Source organism: Marmota monax, unplaced genomic scaffold (genome assembly GCF_021218885.2).
Source record: "Marmota monax isolate L192 unplaced genomic scaffold, Marmota_monax_Labrador192_F-V1.1 WCK01_AAM20220418_F8-fsc00769, whole genome shotgun sequence".
Classification (NCBI taxonomy): Eukaryota; Metazoa; Chordata; class Mammalia; order Rodentia; family Sciuridae; genus Marmota; species Marmota monax.
Genome location: NW_026693796.1, coordinates 150,914 through 157,476, shown reverse-complemented (window position 1 = coordinate 157,476; position 6,563 = coordinate 150,914). Strand labels below are relative to the sequence as shown.

Here is a 6,563-nt window from a genome sequence, read left to right as displayed (position 1 = left end):
TGCCAATAGCATGCCGCTTTTGTTACTACAGATCTGTAGTATAGTTTAAGGTTTGATATTGTGATGTCTCCTACTTCACTCTTCTTGCTAAGGATTGCTTTGTCAATAAGGATTTCTCTGTGTCTACTTTTCCAAATGAATTTCATGATTACTTTTTCTATTTCTATGAGGAATGTTATTGGGATTTTAATTGGAATCACATTAAATCTGTATAAGGTTTTTGATAGTGTGGCCATTTTGACAATATTAATTCCATGAGGGAGGAATTGGAATCAGGTACCTGCTCAAAAGGGGACGGATCCGATAGCCACGCCCACCTCAAAATGGCAAGGAATGCTTTCCAAGATGTAGTCGGTGTGCTTCCAGAGCCAGGGTGTCTGGTGATGTCAGGGGAACCAATGGCCTTGTGCTGTGGGGAGGTAGCAGCTGAGTGACCTGCGTGGGAGTGGAGCGGAGTCTCGGCGGTCTGCAGATGTGTTGGTAGGTGGTTCTGCTAAGGCGCTGGCCGAGTCTTAAGTGAACTGCAACTTTGGCTTTGGGTCCTGCTCGGACACTGAGGCCCGGAGTCCTGCGCAAGGTCACAGCGCTGGTCATTTCTGTAGAGAGAAGCTGTACAGGGGCCTCTAACACTCTCAAGAGATGCAGAATTCCTACTAGGAGAGAAATCTGGGTCACAGAGCAACACAGATGCTGCTTCCCTCTGGTCCGCCATCTTGAAAGTCTTTTCAATTTCTTTCTTTAGTTTTCATTGTATAGGTCTTTCATCTCTTTTGTTAAATTTATACCCAAATATTTCATTTTTGAGGCTATTGTGAATGGGATAGTTTTCCTAATTTCTCTTTCAGAGGGTTCATCACTAATAGATAGAAATGCATTAGATTTATGGATATTGATTTCATATCCTGTGACATTGCTGAATTTGTTAATATTAGAAGTTTTCTGGTGGAGTTTTTTTGGATCCTCTATGTGTAGAATCATGTCATCAGCAAATAGGGATAGTTTGAGTTCTTCTTCCCCTATTCCTATCTGCTGCAGTCTGGCTGGGCACAATCAGGAGCCACTTGTCAAAAGAAACTAACTTTATTTTTAGAACCACACACGCCAAACAAAACAGCCTCTCAGGAAAAACCCTCAGAGCCTCAACTGCCACCACCGGCTTTCCACAAGCCTCTCTCTCCCACACAAGCTTCTCTCCACCTCCCACAATCCTCCTGCTCTTGAGGCCGATTGGCTGGGTCACGTGGGCGGAGCCAAAAAAGTCCCCCAATGAGCAGCTCCGTGGTCTGAAAGGGCAGGGAAACAGCCCAATGAGCATCACCGCAGAGGAGCCAATCAGCTAGATGTTGCTGGGGCCGCTGTGAGCCAATCATCAGCCAGCAGCTGGAAGTTTGCTAGCAGCTGGAAGTTTGCTGGGGCCCCTTTGGCTGTGGCTCTCAACACCTATCCCTTTAATTTCTTTCATCTACAGCTCTGTCGTGTAGTCTAAGCTGTAGTGGAGTTTAAACAGCAGTATAGTTTAAACTCTGGCTAGAGTATCAGGGACTATGTAGAGTAGAAGGTGAGAGAGGGCATCCTTGTCCTGTTCCAGTTCTGAGAGGAAATGCTTCCCATCAGAAATGCACTTTGAGGATGAAGAGGTCCTAGTTCCTCTGCTCTCTCCCCCCACAGCCCAGGTGGGATGTCTCTTAGGAAGGTGGGGGTCCTCTCCCAAGGCTGCCCCACCTGGCAGATGGCCCAGTTCCCCTGCAGAGGCCACATCGGGGATGGGGCGAGCAGCCACCCGGCGGGCTCATGGCCAGTGCCAGGCGAGGCAGGTGTGGGCAGCCTAAGGTCCTCAGTAGCTGCCTGGGTATTGCCACCCCCCTCGTGCTGCTTCCTGAACAGGCCGCTCAGCCAGGACCAAGACCCAGGGCCTGGAACAGCCACTGCAGAGGCCATTCCAGCCTCTCGTCGCCCTTCCACTCTGAGGCTCACTGCCCTGCGCCCTCGCTGCCGCCGCCAGCCTGGAGCTCTTCACTGTAGCCATCGGACTCCCCACACGGTCGCCAGATGCCACTGCAGCAGGATTCCTGTTACCCCAGCAGGATGAAGATGCTCACCACTGGACGCCTCTGTGTCCTCAGCCCCGTTTCCAGACTCTACTGGTGCTGCCGCCACCGTGCAGCAACCAAACTCCCAAACCCCAGCTGGACTATGATGCTGCCCACCAAGGGCCCAACGTCAATGCCCTTCACCCCCCGCCATGATGCCTGACTCCAATGCCCCATGCCGGCTCCCGGATGAAGCTGCATGTTGTTGCTGCCACCACCAGACTCCATCATGGACGCATGACAGCGATACTCAGCACTGGATGCCCACTTCACCCACTGCAGCCAGACTCCTGTGGCACTGCAGGACAGAAATGATCATGGCAACATCCCTCTGTTGTCACCACAGCAGCTTCTGGACTCTTCTGCTGCCACCACCACTGTGAGTATGCAGCAAGGGATCTCCCAAACAGCAGCTGGATGCCAACACCTCAGCTGTTGCCACCCCCACGCCAACTCTCAACTCCGGACCTCCTTCGCCTGATGCCCTACGCCTGAAGCAGCTACATGTTGCTGCTGCTGCCACCAGATGCTACCACTCCATGAGGCCTCTTCAGTGATTCCATCCCAAAGATGCTGCTGTGCTGCCCAAGACCACAGAAGCTGGGAAGTTGGGCAGTCTCCATCCCAGTCGCCTCATCAGTGCCCACCGCTTGCCGCCTGCCTTTCCTCCCCCAGGACCACCCACCAGTCCTTCTGGGCCTTTGAACAGGAGTTGTGCTGACTCAGGGAACTCATCCAAGGAAAACAAGTGAGTACTTTAAACAAAGGTTGCAGTCCTCACAGCAGGCAGTGGGCGGGGCTAGGTGGGTCCAGCCTGCTGGTGAGGGGGCAGAGGTGGAGCTACTGGCCTCCTCTGGACCTTGACCCTGTGGGGCAAGCTGGAGAGGGATCTCTGGCTGCTCTGGGAGCCCAGCCTGGAAGCAGCTTCCTAACTCACCCTCACACTCCTCTCTGAAGGGGACTCTGGTTTCCAGAGAAAGCCATCTGGGCTCTTGGGCTCTGGGCAGTGGTATGAGCCAGACTGGACAGACTCCACCCACCTGGGCTTGGGGAAAAGCCCCCTCTTGGGAAAATACCCTCCTAGAACTACCAAACTTAGTCTGACATTGGCTTCTTTCATGAGATTATCAAGAAAGGAAAAATATGTTACCTAGTTTTGTCTTGCAAAGGGTAGTGTGGGGAGAGGCAAAGGCATCAGAGTTGGTAGAGCTGAATTCACATCCCTTTTAACTGGGTGACCTTGTCCAGGGTCCAGAACTAGGTACAACCTTGGTTTTGCATCTGGTAAAACAAAGATGGTGAGGATGATAAGCTATCACCATCTGTCATAGCTGGAGACCTCATGCGTGGTTCATAAATCTGACTATTCCAATAACTTAAGAAAATGACAAAGAAGGCACACAACCACACAGAAGTACCTTTTCAATAATCCGGGCGTGGCTCTGTGAACGTAAGGGCCCATGGAAAGACATAGAGCCACTGGAATTCTTTATTTTTACATAGGAGACACACAAGGGGAGTTTCCATAGAACATTTTATCCCAAAAAGGGCAAAGGGGTCGGAATACAAGGGAACAGATGAGTGTAACTCAACCCCAGTGGGTGATGCCTACACCTGGAGCCATGCCTTGTTATCTGAGCTGGGGTGACGCCCACATTACTGCAACCTGGCACTGCCCTGCCAGACTGAATGCAGTAATTGTTCAGAACCCGGTGCATCAGGGCTTAAAGGCGTCTGCATCCAAGGCAGCTCCCGACAATAAGCCATGGGCAAATCAAGTTGTTCTGCACTACCTCACCTTGGGAGCCAGGTAGGCATTCAGCAATATTTCCATGCAGAAATATATTCTCAGACTAAAGGTGACACACCTAGAAGTGCACCTTTGGATGACAACTGACCTGTGAGGTAGGGAGTTGAAATTTACATCATGTTTTTAGAGGAAATAATAATATATGGAAGGTCATAAACCAAAGCATGAAATGTTGGGTCAGGCTCATGGAATTAAAAGCTGTTTTCAAATTTGTTTAAAGTTACATTGAGATAAATCTATGTAGTTCAAACCTTCCAGGATATCCCCCACCTCTGCCGCACACACAGGGAGCAGTGTCCACAACTTTTTTACTCCTCTTTACAGTATCACCAAATGTATGTGTGTGTGTATACACACACACACACACACATACACATATATATACTCGCACACATATACATGATGTATTATGTAATAATTTGTTCTTTTTGGTTTGTTTTTAGACTGTCTGTAATAGAATCTCATGTACATTCTTTTGCTCCCCTTCAGCTGACCATCAGGAAGAAGGAAACACCAGAGAAGCTTGAGGATCAGAAGGACACTAGCCCTGCTCTGGTCACCCTGGAAGCTGGCTAGCCTGCACACACCAAAGCTTGAGGAAACAGCAGCCCTGCTTCAGCCACTTGAGGGCTGGCTGATCAATGCAAGGAGGAAACTAAACTAAGCAACAGGACAAATGGACTGTTTCGTCCTGTAAGAGGGCTCCCACACTGTGGTGCATTGCCACCCCTTACTTCTGTCATATGCACAGTCCTCTCCTTGGTCTTTACTACAGGACTGACAACCACCAAACACACAGCTAACCCATAATGGGGGGCGGGGCAAGGGAAGATGGGAGGGACTTTGGATTGGGCAGAGGGGAGTGTGGGAGGGGAGGGGATATGGGAGTGGGAAGGATGGTGGAATGAGGTGGATTGTATTAATCTATGTACATGTATGATTGCAGGAATGGGGTGACTGTGCACTGTGTCTAACCAGAGAAATGAAAAGTTGCCTCCATTTGTGTTTAATAGTCAAAATGCATTCTGCTGTTATATATAACTAATTGAAAAAAATTCATAAAGGTCTAAGGCTTAAAAGGAAGTTTAGACACTTTAATGGTCATATAAATATGTATACTTTTCTTATATAAAATTTAAACTTATTAATTAAATTGAAAAAAAAAAAACAACTAGCACATGTACTAGTTCAAACCTGAAAGGGCATTAAGGCTTGGGAACCAAGCTCACTCTTTGGAGGATGGTTTTTCTATTCTTGGTGGATTCAAAAGTTTAATTGACATAGTATGGATTATGCTATTGTTTATTGCTTTCATATTTGTCTCCCCTTTACAATGAAACTATTGGGTCAACTATAGAAGCAGCTGTTAGAGAGAGGGGGGGGGCAGGAGGAGGGAAACATGGAGGGAGAAATTAAGATTATGGCATTATATAAAATTTTAAGCCTTGAAGATGATGTTTTTTGATTTAAAGGGTTAAATAATGAGCATAGAGGCGGTAACGATGTATCACAAATACTCCAAATAGTCCAAATGATGTAGTGTCCAAAAGATCCCCACCTTAATTGTAATATATAAGCCTTTCTCCTAGTAAACAAGATTTTTTTTTTGAAGTCAACAGGATTTCTAGAGAGCTCATTGTAGTTTAGCTCCTCTTTATTGTAAAGGTCAGGTTTCTCTTTCTTGTAAAAGTTAGGTCTGCAGGGCTGGGGTTGTGGCTCAGTGTTAGAACACTTACCTAGCAGGTGTGAGGCACTGAGTTTGATTCTTACACCACATAAAAATAAAATAAGGTATTGTGCCCATCTACAACTTAAAAAAAAGTTATGTCAGCAATCAAACTTGTTGATGTACAAAAGTTACTCTTTCTCTTTTCTTAGTAAAATCTTGTGAAACCTCTGTCCAATCTAAGAACATGGAAGAAAAAGTAACTATTATGTTAGCCATTGTGTTGTGTAACCATTCACTGAGTAGAAATCCCAGAGAACTTCCATACCTGGGGTCCAGGGATTTTTTGGCATTAGCCCCTCTGGATTACACCAGCTTAAATAAACCTTGTTCCTGCACATTTCTCAAGTGTCCAGCCTCCTCTGTCCTACATCAATACCTGCTTGAAATGCTAGAATGTCCCCATTCTTGAAGGACACTCAGAGACAGTCTCTCTGGCTCTGCCACAGTATGAATTCTATCCAAAGATATTAATCACAAAAAACTAAAGGGAGATTACACTATAGTGACCTCCTGGGGGGAGATTCAGTGTTGCATGATGAAACTTGTATACATATATTGAATTGCTATGATATACCCTGTAAAGTATAGAAATGATACATCTGAATAAACATGTTTTGTGAGAAATTGAATGTCATGTTTGCATTTGGGGTTGTTTCTAATATTATGCTGTAATAATATTTAATGATGTGATTACATTTTTTTAAATCTGAAAATAAATCAGAATTTTGTACAGTAACATTGTTAGTAAAGGGGATATTTTGGTGATTAGAATTTTTGCTTTCCTGTTAAAGCTAACTTGTTGAATTAAAGCTTTGCAGCAGACACCAACTCCATTAGAACCTCAGTCTGGTGAAGCCACAGCGTGGTGCCTGACCAGGGAAGTGCCCATGTGTGCCTGGTTCTTTGCCACCTAGTAGATAGGAGCCCTGACCCA

At 46.5% G+C, this 6,563-nt stretch overlaps 1 long non-coding RNA gene across 1 annotated transcript; it reads left to right on the top strand.

Annotated features, from left to right (window-relative positions):
- Window positions 1-1,440: 1,440 nt before the first annotated feature.
- Window positions 1,441-6,258, top strand: LOC124105106 (uncharacterized). The gene is made up of 2 exons (XR_006855634.2): window positions 1,441-2,838; window positions 4,390-6,258. It is a non-coding gene; the product is annotated as an uncharacterized LOC124105106 (long non-coding RNA).
- The last annotated feature ends 305 nt before the right edge of the window (window positions 6,259-6,563 follow it).